The 15,698-nt window shown below is 32.5% G+C and overlaps 1 pseudogene; it reads left to right on the forward strand.

Annotated features, from left to right (window-relative positions):
- Positions 1-9,144: 9,144 nt before the first annotated feature.
- Positions 9,145-9,261, forward strand: LOC145241711 (5S ribosomal RNA; annotated as a pseudogene).
- Positions 9,262-15,698: the final 6,437 nt, after the last annotated feature.

A 15,698-nucleotide genomic window follows, 5' to 3' on the forward strand; every position in this document is an offset into this window, starting at 1 on the left:
ATATATATCAATGAATAAAATAAAAATTCATATATAAAGTAACATATGTGAGAAAACGATATCCTTTTGTCACCAATCTAATATATGTCTATAGCTGGATCTGTATAATCTATCTATATATCTATAAATATGAAAGTGTTTGTCTGTGTGCCTGTGTGACTGTGTGAGTACATTTCCTTACGCAATAACTCTTTCAATTTTCAGTCTAAAGACTCGAGATTTGATATACATGGTATGGAGATTTGGGAACATCTTTGTAATCATTTTACGGCCAGAAATTTGGCTGTTAAGTGGTCAAAGTTCAATGATTTGACCTTTGAGAACTCTACCAAACTCCCCCACCAATTTTGCATTTAAACAATTGAAATTTTAGATATAGGTTACTTGGGCATGGATCTAACTTTATTACTTGATTTGAGCCTAAAACAATAAATGTTAAGGGATCATAATAGAGGTCAACCTCTGCGGTCTCTACCAAATTACTCAGACAATTTCTGGTCTAAACATTTGAAATTTTACATAAGGGTATTCAGAGATAGGGCAAGCTTTTTAATCGATTTGGGTCGAAAATATGAGCTACAAATATATAAATATATGTATGTATTTTTATATGTCTGCCTAAAACTTTGGACAGAGGCGACGGATTTTCACAAGATCATTATCGTTTTGAAGCTCGACCCTTCAGACGACAAATATCGAAAAATTGGCTAAAAACATGTATTTCTTCACCCTCAACGGGGCACTTTTCTATAGAGAGGCTCGCTTTTTTCACCGATATTTTGGAAAGTCATCCCCTCTTTTCCATTGTCTAGTCTTAATTTAAACGTACGGTTTGGCGATAGTCGTAATATCACAGACGTCACGTTTTTTTCACGTTCTTCTCCTTCACGGTACGGGCTCGAGCCTGCCTTCCTACTACCACTTGTTTTTTTTTGCTCAACATACACCTAAAAACACCCGAGCAACGCCGGGCACCCCTGCTAGTTAATTCTATTATTAATAGAGATTTACAGTCAGAAGACGAAATTTAACTATAATTTCTAGTATGAAGGAACAGCTGCTATCTGAAACCGAAACTATATTTTTACATCAATAAATAATTGGGACTTCGGATCTATTTTTCTGAAGTTGCAATTATGCACCCCTTCTATTACTAATTATTATTTGCTATATGTTTGTCCGAAGCTGAAACTATACTAATATATCTCTTATTAACGACGTTTCGATATCAGTTTGTACGTACCGAAACTATAATATTACTTCTATCATTAATTTATAGTTGATATTTGTCTGTCTGAAAACGAAACAATACTATCACGTCTATTACTAGTGGGGATTTTGTATCTATTTTTCTGAAGAGATTTTGTATCTATTTTTCTGAAGAGATTTTGTATCTATTTTTTCTGAAGAGATTTAGTATCTATTTTTCTGAAGAGATTTAGTATCTATTTTTCTGAAGAGATTTAGTATCTATTTTTCTGAAGAGATTTTGTATCTATTTTTTCTGAAGAGATTTTGTATCTATTTTTTCTGAAGAGATTTTGTATCTATTTTTCTGAAGAGATTTTGTATCTATTTTTCTGAAGAGATTTTGTATCTATTTTTTCTGAAGAGATTTTGTATCTATTTTTCTGAAGAGATTTTGTATCTATTTTTTCTGAAGAGATTTTGTATCTATTTTTCTGAAGAGATTTTGTATCTATTTTTCTGAAGAGATTTTGTATCTATTTTTCTGAAGAGATTTTGTATCTATTTTTTCTGAAGAGATTTTGTATCTATTTTTCTGAAGAGATTTTGTATCTATTTTTCTGAAGAGATTTTGTATCTATTTTTCTGAAGAGATTTTGTATCTATTTTTCTGAAGAGATTTTGTATCTATTTTTTCTGAAGAGATTTTGTATCTTTTTCTGAAGAGATTTTGTATCTATTTTTTCTGAAGAGATTTTGTATCTATTTTTTCTGAAGAGATTTTGTATCTATTTTTCTGAAGAGATTTTGTATCTATTTTTTCTGAAGAGATTTTGTATCTATTTTTCTGAAGAGATTTTGTATCTATTTTTCTGAAGAGATTTTGTATCTATTTTTCTGAAGAGATTTTGTATCTATTTTTCTGAAGAGATTTTGTATCTATTTTTTCTGAAGAGATTTTGTATCTATTTTTCTGAAGAGATTTTGTATCTATTTTTTCTGTAGAGATTTTGTATCTATTTTTCTGAAGAGATTTTGTATCTATTTTTCTTAAGCCGAAATTATAGTATTACGCCTATTACTAATAGTTATAAAGTATATTCTCTCTGAAAGCTAAACTGTACTAATATCTCTATTACTAATAAAGATATGGGGTTTCTCTGAAGACGAAAAATACACTATTACATGTATTACAAATAGAAAACTTGTATCTGTCCGCAATCGAAACTATAGAATAAATAATTGGGACTATAATATATCTACTCATATATAAAAAAAACAAATTTTCTCTATGTGCGCTATGAATTCCGAGACCACAAAGTCGATTTTTTTTAAAATTTCATTTACATGTACTTTATGTGTCTGGGAATTTTCTTAATTGGATTTTGTATCGGAATGTTTCTGATAAGTATTGAAAAATCGAAAAAAAATCCAATTAAAGAAAGTAAGTGTCCTATTTTGAATAAAGTGCATTTGAAAACTTTTATCTCCACACATGAAGAAGGTACCGACGTATAAAACCAACAGTAGGTTTCTTATAAGATAGGATCGGGTTCGAAATGAATGTTTCAGATTTGAGCATTTTAAATTTTAATCGAAGAGATTATATAAAAATAATTTTATAAAATCAACAGTATATACTCTACAGTGCAATGTGAATTATAATGTATAGTGAACTAAGTCACTGCTGGGAGGCATGTGAAACTTCCGTTCGGTGCACCGTAACGTGTCCCCGACTAGAGCCAGATAAATATCGATTTGATTGGAAAAAAAAACAAACTAATTAACCGATTTTGATGACAAAAATATTGGCAGTCTAAAACATTCGTTGGTTCTCATTCAATCCTGGGCACCACCGAATCTCTCTGCTAGTTACTTTTATTGTTGATGGCTACTTAGACTATCTCTGAAGCGGAAGCTGTAATATGATTTACTTACGGAGATTTGGTATCTGTTATAGCGAAACTGGAATCATAATCTATATATCTATAATAGTGAGAATATATGCGTATTTTTTTCTGATGACACTTTTCAGCCTGTATCCCCAACATAGTTTTGATCCATAGTCTTTAAATTTCGTATATACAATATTCAGACATGCGGAAATCTTTTGAATCAGTTTTCGTCTGGAAAAAAAAATCGGCTAAGGAGTGAAAATTGAAAAATTGGTACGTGGGTGTCATCAGATTTTTTTTATCTGCTTGCTAACTGTTTCACTACTGCGCATGCTTGAATCATTCCTATAAAAGATTGCTTATGTTAAGAACAAATAGATAAAATAATTCTTTAAAGAAGGTGTCAAGCTGGCCTAATGGCTATCGTACATAACTCACGGTCATTAGGTTTTGGTTTCGATCTGAGCTGGTATATTTTTTATTTTTACTTACAAGAAGTGAATTGTTTCGACAATACATAATACTTTTATGCACCTGTGTCAGTTACTGTATGAATTAAAATAAAATAGTTAGCGTATTTTACGACCAGGCAACGCCAGACGACCTGCTTGTATTACTATATTTTAACTATAAAGTTTGTTCATAATAGTGTTTCACACTTATATACTACCGTTCAAATTTTATTTCAAGGATAGTGTAGTATCTTTATTCTAATGGGAGAGTCCTCCTAGGCACGATACTCTGCTTTGTAAGTATACTCCATGTTCATTTGTCATGATAACATCCTTTAAGATTTTACCTGCTTTGGGAGGGGGAGGGGGTAAAGTTGTATCTGTTTTGTGGTCACAATATCTTCCTTACAGGCATTGTCATCTCTGATGGAGCGGGTTGGGGCTTTATATGTTCGTTAGTCATGATCATGATGATCTCCTCCCAGCCTTGCAAAATCATGCAAGAGATTTCGTGTTTCAAGGCAAATACCCAGGCTAGAGAAGCAGGCAAATAACTGAAGTGCACATTCGATGGTACGCGTACTCATGGAATTACAGTTAAAAAAAGAGGAAAAGCTCTATTAGTAATAGAATAATATATTCCCAGCTTCAAGCAGACCTATATAAAATCCCTATTACTAATAGAAGCAATAGCATAGTTTCGGCTTCACACAGACATATACCACATTCCTATAAGTGAAAGTAGTAATAAAGTAGTAATAATATACTTTCTGCTTCAGAGAGACACCAAAGCTCGTTAAGTAATATATATGTGTAATGGTTAATATTATTATAATAATACAAAGCTGATCACAATGGTTTAGTTATAATGACGAGTTTCGTAGACGGTACATAAGTCTCTTGTGACAAACTTACTGTATTCTCCTATCATTTAATTATGCTGCTTTAAAAACAATCGGATAATCCTTGTTTTGTTAAATTCGTTGTGAGACCAGCCTATAAAATTAAGAATTCAGCAATCACCGAGTAGAAAAATCGCCCCCCACCTCCGGCTCGCTAAACGACCCGATTCTGAAAATAACAGTTCTAGTTTCACCAGCTAGAAGTCTTTTTTTTTCCTCGACACCAACGCCATCAACCAAGCCCATTGGTGAGATAGATTGTACCTTGTTGACTGAACTCTGTCTCTGATCCAATACAGTTGTAATAGGTCCACCCTCCCAGGCTTTGTCGTCTCTCCTTTTCAAAATAGGTAAAGTTATTGCTAAACACCTGATGTGCACCAACTGGAAATGCCAACGGGACTGTTTACGTATTTTCTTCTGACCAAGATGCTCTTCTGCGATCAGATCGTTTGCCACAAAGAGTTACTTGTTTTATCGTGTGGACGTTTCTTGAAACTGTTGTCACGTCTTCGCAACGGCAAAGAGTTCCCCGTGTATTAGACACAGTGAAAAACTTAAACTAAGAGATCAATACGCTTCAAACGTTTGTTACCTCAAGAGTTCCAGAGGTTGATTAGGTTTGACTGGATCTCGGCTACGTCTACTATTAGGTCTCATCTACGATCTTTTCGGTCGGCGTCATTACGGATTTTATCGTCGTTGTTGACCAATTTGCTGGAATTGAATACTTGCATAAAAATGAGCGAACAAATACATTTTTTTAATAAAAAATATAATTATTTATTCGTTGTAAAGAAACAGGCGAAAAATAATCACGTCTTCATACACATCTCTTTATACATCGTAATGTCCTCTGACAAGTTGTTCAACGAAATAGAAACATGAACAGCAAATTCTCCTTTTCTTCTATTGAGCTGAAAGAGATGATGGTACATTTTTTGCAGGTATCCGTATAGACTACGACTTATCTCTGGAGTGAAAAACTCTTCGAAAGGTAGATAAATTATGTACAGAGAATAGGGACGGAAAGTGTCTATGGTTAACTTGAGAAACGATCTCTTTTTTGTTGCAGTTTGTATGACTACACAGTCCAAGCATTGACATCATTTGCAGATGTAGTTATGCGCTTGCAAGTTCGCCGGTAGTTGATTAACTTTTCTAGTTCAGCCGTTGACATGGGCAGCCATTAATTCGACCAATCGCAACGATAATACACATTGTATCATCATTCTGATCATTACCTATATATCTATAAGTGAGAAAGTGTGTGTGTGTGTATGTGTGTGTGGGGGGGAAGACACTTCTCAACCTTTATACTCAACGGATTTTTGATTTACAAAACTTGAAATTTATTATACAGGATATTCAGACACGGGGGAAATTTTTAATTGATTTTCATCCGGAAAAATGTTTTCTAAGGTACAAAATTGAAGAAATTGGTACGTTGAGGATAATAGGATTGTAATCTGTTAGCAAATTGTTTTACGAAAGTGCATGCGTGAATTGTTCACATGACAGATTCATTATATTAAAAAAATAAGTAGGTTTGAAAACATATTTTAAAGATCGTGTCAAGACGGCTTAATATTTATCGCACTTGACTTACTCTCTTTAGGTTTTGGTTTTGTTCTCATCTCGAGATTTTTTTAACTTACTTTTCTAAGCAATCTAACTGTTTAGAACCCGCCCCCCCAAAAAAATACCCCCCCCATAAAACTAGCATGCCTATGTGTCAGTTTTTGTATGAATTAATAATATATATTCATGCGTATTTTTCGTTTCCACCGTCTAGACCATTATTGAGACCGCTTATTCTCTGAGTTACGGTTCTGGTCCTGGTCAATTCTAGGTGGTTCAACCTCCAAGGCCTTTTCTGCTCACTCTTTGTCAAGGGATAGTTTATTGCTAATCGTCTGACGCGCTTACACAAGAATGTAGATGAGACCGTTCAGGCATTTTATTGTAGATCATATCTAGAACAATAATTTTTTAATCACCACTTTTCCGACCTTGTGTATCTTCTCACTGTGAAAGGAAAATAAACATGCTCCACTAACACTATCAATAATTTCTCCCACTCTTTATCTATGCCTAAACCTAAACGTAGATTCCATGAATAGAGCGGAAGAGATTTCCACAGATGTGCAGTTCTAGCACACCTGTGGAACTCTCTTCTGCTAAACTGTTTTCCAACTTACTACAATATGGCTGTCTTCAAGTCCAATGTAAACAAGTTCTTGATGAGCCTTTCACCGCAAGTAATCCAATTTATCAAAGTTATTATTACAGACAGTAACGAATAAATCTGCAGCGCCAAATGTTTTAGTTTCGATTCTTACTGGTGGCATAAAGTCGTTTTTTTTTTTTTTTTTTTTTTTTACTTTTGAAATCACTGCTATATATTGGGTACAATATAATAATCAATATAGTATAGGCTCTATAACATTAACATAAAATCTGCATGAATAGAAATATCATATTTAAGTGTTTTTAACTGCCAGATCATGCCGGGTGGACACTACTCTATATTAGACACAATGTAATAATCAATAGAGAATTAACACTATAATAATAAATACAAAGTTTTCATTGATTAAAATATTATATTTAAGCAGATTTTTTCGACTGGGCAACGCCGGGTGGCATGCTAGTATATATATATATATATATATATATATATATATATATATATATATATATATATATATATTCAAGCGTATATACTGATCTGATTTTTTTTGTTGTTCTAGGAATAATTTTGTAAATCCTTAGTGCGAACATTGACGGAGTATAATTTTTCTCCGACGATTTTATAAAGGGATAGGAACTTTTCACGAAAAAAAAACTAATCTGGAGACGAGAAGACGAAGAAAGAAAGAAAGAAGAAAAAGAAGAACATAACCACGAAGAAGAAGAAGAAGAAGAAGAAGAAGAGGAAGAAGAAGAAGAAGAAAAAGAAGAAGAAAAAGAAATAGAAGAAAAAGGCAAAGAGGAAGAAATAGAAGAAAAAGACAAAGAAGAAAAAGAAAAAGAAGAAGAAATAGAAGTAGAAGAAAAAGAAGAAGAAATAGAAGAAGAAAAAAAGAAGACATAGAAGAAGAATAAATAGAAGAAGATGAAGAAGAAGAAGAAGAGTAAGAAGATATTGAAAACAAAGAAGATAATGATTATGCAGAAAGCAAAGAAGATGATAAAGCAGGAGAAATAGAAGAAGAAAAATAAGAGGAATAAAAAAAATAAAAACGTGAATAAGGAGACGAAGAAAACGAAAAAGAATTATATAAAGAAGATGAAGAAGGGGACGGCATAGATAATGATGTAGAAAAAGACGGCAATAAAAAAAGAAGGAGGAAAAAGAAGATGAAAAAAGAGGAAAAGGAAGATACAAACGGAAGAAGACGAAAACGAAAACGAAGAAGAAATAGAAGAAGAAGAAGAAGAAGAAGAAGATGAAAGAGGAGACGACGTAGAATGTGATGCAGAAAAAAAGATGACGATAATAGGGAGGAAAAAGAAGAAAAAGAAGGAGAAGAAGATAAAAACGGGACGAAAACGACGACGAAGAAGAAGAAGAAGAAGAAGAAGAAGAAGAAGAAAAGAACTGAAGAAGAGGGCGTAGATCGTGATGCAGAAAAAAAACAAGACGATAAGGTAGAATAATAACAATAAGAAGAAAACGGAGAGGAAAAAATAAATAAAAATGGGGAAGAAGACAAAGAAGAACCTGGAGGAAAAGAAGGGGGAAAATAAGTACTAGAATGAAAAGAAGACGAAGAACAAGAAAAGATGCAGAAAAAGAAGATAAATAATAATAAGAAATTAAAAAAAGGAGGGAAATAAATTACTCATAAAACGCTCTCTCCAAGTTGACATCTGTTTTACTCCTTTTCTCGCCGCCATTATCGACGATGTAGATAAGTTAGTAATCAGCGTCTATTTACAAAAAGCTAGAAAAAATAACTCATTAGTGTTGTAAGAATAACAAAAAACGATTCGTTTGCTGTACCATAATGTCTTGGGTAAACAAGGCCGTGGCATCGTGTGGCGTGTCTTCGTTTTGAAGAAAAAACGAAAATACAAACGTGCATAAATGACATACTGCTAATAAATAAATAAAACAAGAAAAAAAACAAGAAAAAAAAGCAGTCGCTGCTAAAAATGCGGCACAACACGCTAGAAATTAAGGCAGTGCCCGATAAAGTAGATTATAAAAAAAGATGAACCAACAATCTCTTGCGAAACCTTACCTATAAAGTCAATTGTTACGTTTGATACGGATTTCATGATGAATAGCTATAACAGGGGTCAGCGACCTTTCAGAGAGTAATAGTCCAAAAACTATGTTGATTATAGAGTAACGTAACGCGGACGGCTATAAGCAAATATCAAGCCGTGAGCGAAATGACGTCACTGTAGGGGGAGACGACTACAAAAAAAAAAAAGAGAGCAAGTTCGAGAAGACGATCACGCAAAAGACGGAACGAGAAGTCACGCGTGGCAGAAAAAGGGGGGTATTAATGTCGTACAGCAACAACAACAACAACAACGACAACAACAACAACAAAAAAGGCGAACTGAAGTTTTTTTTTTTATTTTACTACTTTGCGACTGAAGCTACAATGTGTTGGATAATGTTACAATAGGCGGAGAGCCGAACATAGAGAAGCATATTATTAAATATATGGATAAATTGTCTGTGCATTTGAAGATGGCATAATCGCGTTGATACACCGGTTCTCGTCAGATCACCGAAGTTAAGCAACGTTGAGCCTGGTTAGTATCAGATGAGTGACCATTTGGAAATTCTAGGTGCTGTATATGCTTTCCGCTTATCTCGGCATTTGTTTCCAGTCGTCCTGTGCTTCACTTGCCACTGATATTTTACAATGTCGTCTCAGGAGAGGTGTGGTTGGTGATTGCGCACCTCCTGCCACAAAAAATTCATGCGCAGTCAACCGTTCGTCGGTATCCTTAGTCTGCCCAAGACTGAAGGAGCATGCATTTGAAGACAAATAGTATTAAATACTAAAAAGACCGGCGAAAATCATAAGAAATGAGAAATATGTTGAATCATGACCTGAGAAAGATTATTATTATGTTCTCAAGAAACAGGTATTTTTCTGGATAGCAAAAACAAAATTACTATATTTGGATAGAAAGAAAAAAAACTAATTACACGCAAAAAATAGGAGTTTATTAACCTCTCTATGAGAATAGTATCCATTGAATATTAAATATAGAACTGGCCAAAATTAGATAAATTAATAAGTACAAAAACTACCCAGAAAGTAATACTGTGCTACATAGTTCAATATAAATAATAAAATAACATTGTTAATGAAAATTTTTAATCTACTACTTCAGTCTAGCATCTCTTGGCAGACAGTGGTTCTTTTTTGTCCTGTTTTTTTTTTAATTGTTCACTTTCTTATGCAACGTTTCGTTGACTTTATTCTTCGGTAAAAAACCGCTGTACATTGAAATTAATACGACGTCCTTTCTCACACTAGTCATAGAAACCTCATACAATATTCGAAAATGAAGCTACCACAATAGGAGATCGCTCCCGTATTATTTTCAAGGATTGCTAGATTTATAAATCACAATATTGTGGCACTAAGATTTTTAAAAATTAAACTTAATATTATATAATCAATTCTTAATGCTACAATATTTTAAGTTATAAATTTATTATGTTTTTTTACTAGAATATCTTGTCCTTTTATTTTCCATAACAATATTACTTTTCATGGTTGCATTTTCCCATTGTAATTCTTAAATAGCTACTCAATCAGTACTGATCAGGCTCAAATTTATATTGTAATTCTTAAATAGCTACTCAATCAGTACTGATCAGGCTCACATTTCTATTGTAATTCTTAAATAGCTACTCAATCAGTACTGATCAGGCTTAAATTTCTATTGTAATTCTTAAATAGCTACTCAATCAGTACTGATCAGGCTCAAATTTATATTGTAATTTTTAAATAGCTACTTAATCAGTACTTATCAGGCTCAAATTTATATTGTAATTTTTAAATAGCTACTCAATCAGTACTGATCAGACTCAAATTTCTATTGTAATTTTTAAATAGCTACTCAATCAGTACTGATCAGGCTCAAATTTATATTGTAATTTTTAAATAGCTACTCAATCAGTACTGATCAGGCTCAAATTTATATTGTAATTCTTAAATAGCTACTCAATCAGTACTGGTCAGGCTCAAATTTCTATTGTAATTCTTAAATAGCTACTCAATCAGTACTGATCAGGCTCAAATTTATATTGTAATTCTTAAATAGCTACTCAATCAGTACTGATCAGGCTCAAATTTCTATTGTAATTCTTAAATAGCTACTCAATCAGTACTGATCAGGCTCAAATTTCTATTGTAATTCTTAAATAGCTACTCAATCAGTACTGATCAGGCTCAAATTTATATTGTAATTCTTAAATAGCTACTCAATCAGTACTGATCAGACTCAAATTTCTATTGTAATTCTTAAATAGCTACTCAATCAGTACTGATCAGGCTCAAATTTCTATTGTAATTCTTAAATAGCTACTCAATCAGTACTGATCAGGCTCAAATTTCTATTGTAATTCTTAAATAGCTACTCAATCAGTACTGATCAGACTCAAATTTCTATTGTAATTCTTAAATAGCTTCTCAATCAGTACTGATCAGGCTCAAATTTCTATTGTAATACTTAAATAGCTACTCAATCAGTACTGATCAGGCTCAAATTTCTATTGTAATTTTTAAATAGCTACTCAATCAGTACTGATCAGGCTCAAATTTATATTGTAATTTTTAAATAGCTACTCAATCAGTACTGATCAGGCTCAAATTTCTATTGTAATTTTTAAATAGCTACTTAATCAGTACTGATCAGGCTCAAATTTCTATTGTAACTTTTAAATAGCTACTCAATCAGTACTGATCAGACTCAAATTTCTATTGTAATTTTTAAATAGCTACTCAATCAGTACTGATCAGGCTCAAATTTATATTGTAATTTTTAAATAGCTACTCAATCAGTACTGATCAGGCTCAAATTTCTATTGTAATTTTTAAATAGCTACTTAATCAGTACTGATCAGGCTCAAATTTATATTGTAATTTTTAAATAGCTACTCAATCAGTACTGATCAGACTCAAATTTCTATTGTAATTTTTAAATAGCTACTCAATCAATACTGATCAGGCTCAAATTTATATTGTAATTTTTAAATAGCTACTCAATCAGTACTGATCAGGCTCAAATTTCTATTGTAATTTTAAAATAGCTACTTAATCAGTACTGATCAGGCTCAAATTTATATTGTAATTTTTAAATAGCTACTCAATCAGTACTGATCAGACTCAAATTTCTATTGTAATTTTTAAATAGCTACTCAATCAGTACTGATCAGGCTCAAATTTATATTGTAATTTTTAAATAGCTACTCAATCAGTACTGATCAGGCTCAAAATTCTATTGTAATTCTTAAATACCTACTCAATCAGTACTGATCAGGCTCAAATTTATATTGTAATTTTTAAATAGCTACTTAATCAGTACTGATCAGGCTCAAATTTCTATTGTAATTTTTAAATAGCTACTCAATCAGTACTGATCAGACTCAAATTTCTATTGTAATTTTTAAATAGCTACTCAATCAGTACTGATCAGGCTCAAATTTCTATTGTAATTCTTAAATAGCTACTCAATCAGTACTGATCAGACTCAAATTTCTATTGTAATTTTTAAATAGCTACTCAATCAGTACTGATCAGGCTCAAATTTCTATTGTAATTCTTAAATAGCTACTCAATCAGTACTGATCAGACTCAAATTTCTATTGTAATTTTTAAATAGCTACTCAATCAGTACTGATCAGGCTCAAATTTCTATTGTAATTTTTAAATAGCTACTCAATCAGTACTGATCAGACTCAAATTTATATTGTAATTTTTAAATAGCTACTCAATCAATACTGATCAGGCTCAAATTTCTATTGCAATTCGTAAATAGCTACTTAATCAGTACTGACCATGGAATCTACGTGTTATATGTGATTATGTTGCATATTAATAATTATTTTACTGCGGGAATCAAACAAATTACTTTAATTTTTTTTATTTCCGTTACAATTTTAATAAATTGAAAAATCCAAGTGAAACACATTTGAATGATTTAACGAGAACTAATGTGTCAACGTGATTTTGCAGTATTTATACATTAATACCATTATTAGCACCTTCAATCTACGTACGTATTCCACGGTTTTTAGATTATGAATTATTCGATCGGGGGATCCTATTTATTACAAAAAAGGCTAGAAAGTTGTAACATAGTACGAATATTAAATTAATATATATATATATATATAAATATATATACTCTCTCTCTATATATATATACATAAATAACTATATATATATATATATATATATATATATATATATATATATATATATATATATATTAGGCAGTCTGTCGATTTCGACGATGATGTGGAGGTCAGTTAGTGTCCATGTCAAAGGTGGGATTTGAGTCGATCAAACCTGCCGGTACGCTCTCACTCCATCGCCAGAGGACTTTCACCTCTCTCCCAGCGTAGGCAAAGTAGGAATAAGCAGCTTACCCAGTACTACTAGAACCATCTCCGCTAGAAGCAAAAGTACAGAGGATGGACGGGCCAGGACAGTCTGCACACATGCAATCAGCTGGATCCGATAGCTGAGGCAGAGCCGAGTAGAGTTTACATCACCCTTGTTGACCGCGTCGGCACTGCGGTGCTGGTTCATTCACTGCGCAAGCTGTTGGGATTTGTTCCTCATCCGCCAAGAGCATCGTTGACCAGGCTTCGATTTTTGTGACCCTAAATAGGGGGGAGGCTAGTGGATACTACACCTTGACCAAGGGTGACCCAGCACTGCAACGACTAAGGGGTAGTGACATTCTCCCCCAAATCCTGGAGCTCCCGCAACTGGGCCTCGTTGCCAGATGTAGTTTTACGTTATACCCAGGACAATATATATATATATCTATGATATAAAGCTGAATGTGTGTGTGTGTATGTGTGTGTGTGTGTGTGTGTGTGTGTGTGTCTGGTCACGAATAGGCTCCTATATGGTTGACTATTTTAAAAAAACTGATTATGATAGAAGATGTATCGAGACACAGGAATGGGTATGTCTGATCTGGCAGAACGGTTGTTCATTAAAATTGTGGGGTCTTCGATCGCGCCTGGTCCACAAAGTATGGAAATAAAAAATTAAAAAATATTTAAAAAAAAACGTTTACAAAGGTTTTTGATATAGATGTACGTAACAATACTTTGATAAGTATGTTTTAACTTAAATAGGGATGATATAATAAAATTGTGGGGTCTGCGTTCGCGCCTGGCCTCCATAGAATGGAAATAGGCACAAACTTTAATACATACTTTTCATATCTATCTGCATAAGTATACTTTGATAATTATGGTTCAGTTTGAGGAAATCTGGTATAATAAAATTACGGGGTGTTCGTTCGCGCCTGACCTCCATAGAATGGAAATATGTCACAAAGTTTAACAAGGTTTTTTAATATAGATCCACAGAATATTGTGATAAGTGTTTCAGTGTAAACAGGTATGGTATAATAAACTATGGAGTTTATCTATTTTATTTTTACTTTCATCATATTTTGCTTTGGTTTTGATACCCCGAAATTCGAAGCTATCTCTTTACAACCCTTCCTTTTCATAAGCTATCATACTTTCATAAATCAGAGTCCATTTTCTGTAGGCTGTTTTTGAACCCAGTCAACGACGGGTACTTTTGCTAGTATATATATATATATATATATATATATATATATATATATATATATATATATATATATAAAATAAAAAAGGAACAAACCGTATTATGTGTTCACCAACGTTTCGTCTTTATTTCGAGACTTCCTCTGGGTGAATGAGATTAAGAAACCAAAAAATATACCAGTACAAAATATTTGAAAAAGTTTCACGTGCACAGTGTGACGCAGTTCTATTTAAGAGAAACGGAAAAATTGATGTTGGAAATTCAAAAAGGAAGGGGGGCTGGCGCTGTTAAAGAGAAGGAAATTTTAGTGACGTCAATTAGTCGTTAATTTAATTTTAAAACTATGAACGCAAGTTTATATTCTTATTGGGAAAAAGATATATCTGTTGAAATTTAAATATAAGTTTGTAACAGGAGTGAAATGAGTTTTTTTTATGTAATTTATTGATTGAGATTATGTGTTAATTATTACAGGGGGTGTTTGAATGGTGTGAGAAAGTTAACCTGTGTCCACAATTAAATAATGTTCTTTTAATAACAGTTTACTTATTAATGGCGCTATGTTATAGAAACCTCCACGTTGTTTAATAGTGCTTGAAATTGCGATAAGCGCAGATTCAAGGAGTCTCCGGCGCGGTTTATTTGAAATAAATTTAACTACTTTTGCTTGTTTAAAATCAAAGGTGTGGTTATGTTGCAATGAATGAGAGAATAATGCACTAAGAGAATTGCTATTTTTTATATCTCTTTTGTGTTCATTGAGCCTTTTTTCCAATTTACGCTGAGTTTCACCAACGTATTTATGATGGCAATTATGGCAAGGAATAGTATATATACCTCCATCGGAAACTGGTTTGTTATAGAGATGTTTCGTGGTTTTTAATATATGTCTTATGGTTAGTGATGTGGTTTGTACGATAGGAATTTTTAGTTTATTTAGTGTGTTATAAATTATTGTATTATTGGTGTGTGTAGGTAAAAGAAGATGTCTGTTTATGAGAGAAAGGTCTGGTGTGTATGATTTTTTATTATTATTTATTCTGGAAAATATTTGTGTGGCTTTTCTCTTAGCATTCAATATGAAATATGTCGGATATTGCAAGGTTTTCAAAATGTTTGTAAGGTATTTGAATTCTTCGTCCAGATATTCAGAACTGCAAATTCTGAAAGCGCGTAAGAAGAAACCAATTATCATCCCTGTTTTTATTTTATTGTTATGGTGTGAATAGAAATGTATGTAATCGTTTTTGTGTGTAGTTTTGCGGTGAACTTTGAAGGATAGTTTATTATTTGATTTTATTATAAGTATGTCAAGAAAAGGTAATGAGTTACGGTTTGTTTCCTTTTTTATTTTCTCTATTTTGTCGGAATAATATTTCCATTATTTTCATCATATATATATATACATATATATATATATAGGCTAATTTAATGTTCTTAGTATATTATCAGCTTCTC

This window comes from Euprymna scolopes, chromosome 20 (genome assembly GCF_053919585.1).
Source record: "Euprymna scolopes isolate OS-2025 chromosome 20, ASM5391958v1, whole genome shotgun sequence".
Classification (NCBI taxonomy): domain Eukaryota; kingdom Metazoa; phylum Mollusca; class Cephalopoda; order Sepiida; family Sepiolidae; genus Euprymna; species Euprymna scolopes.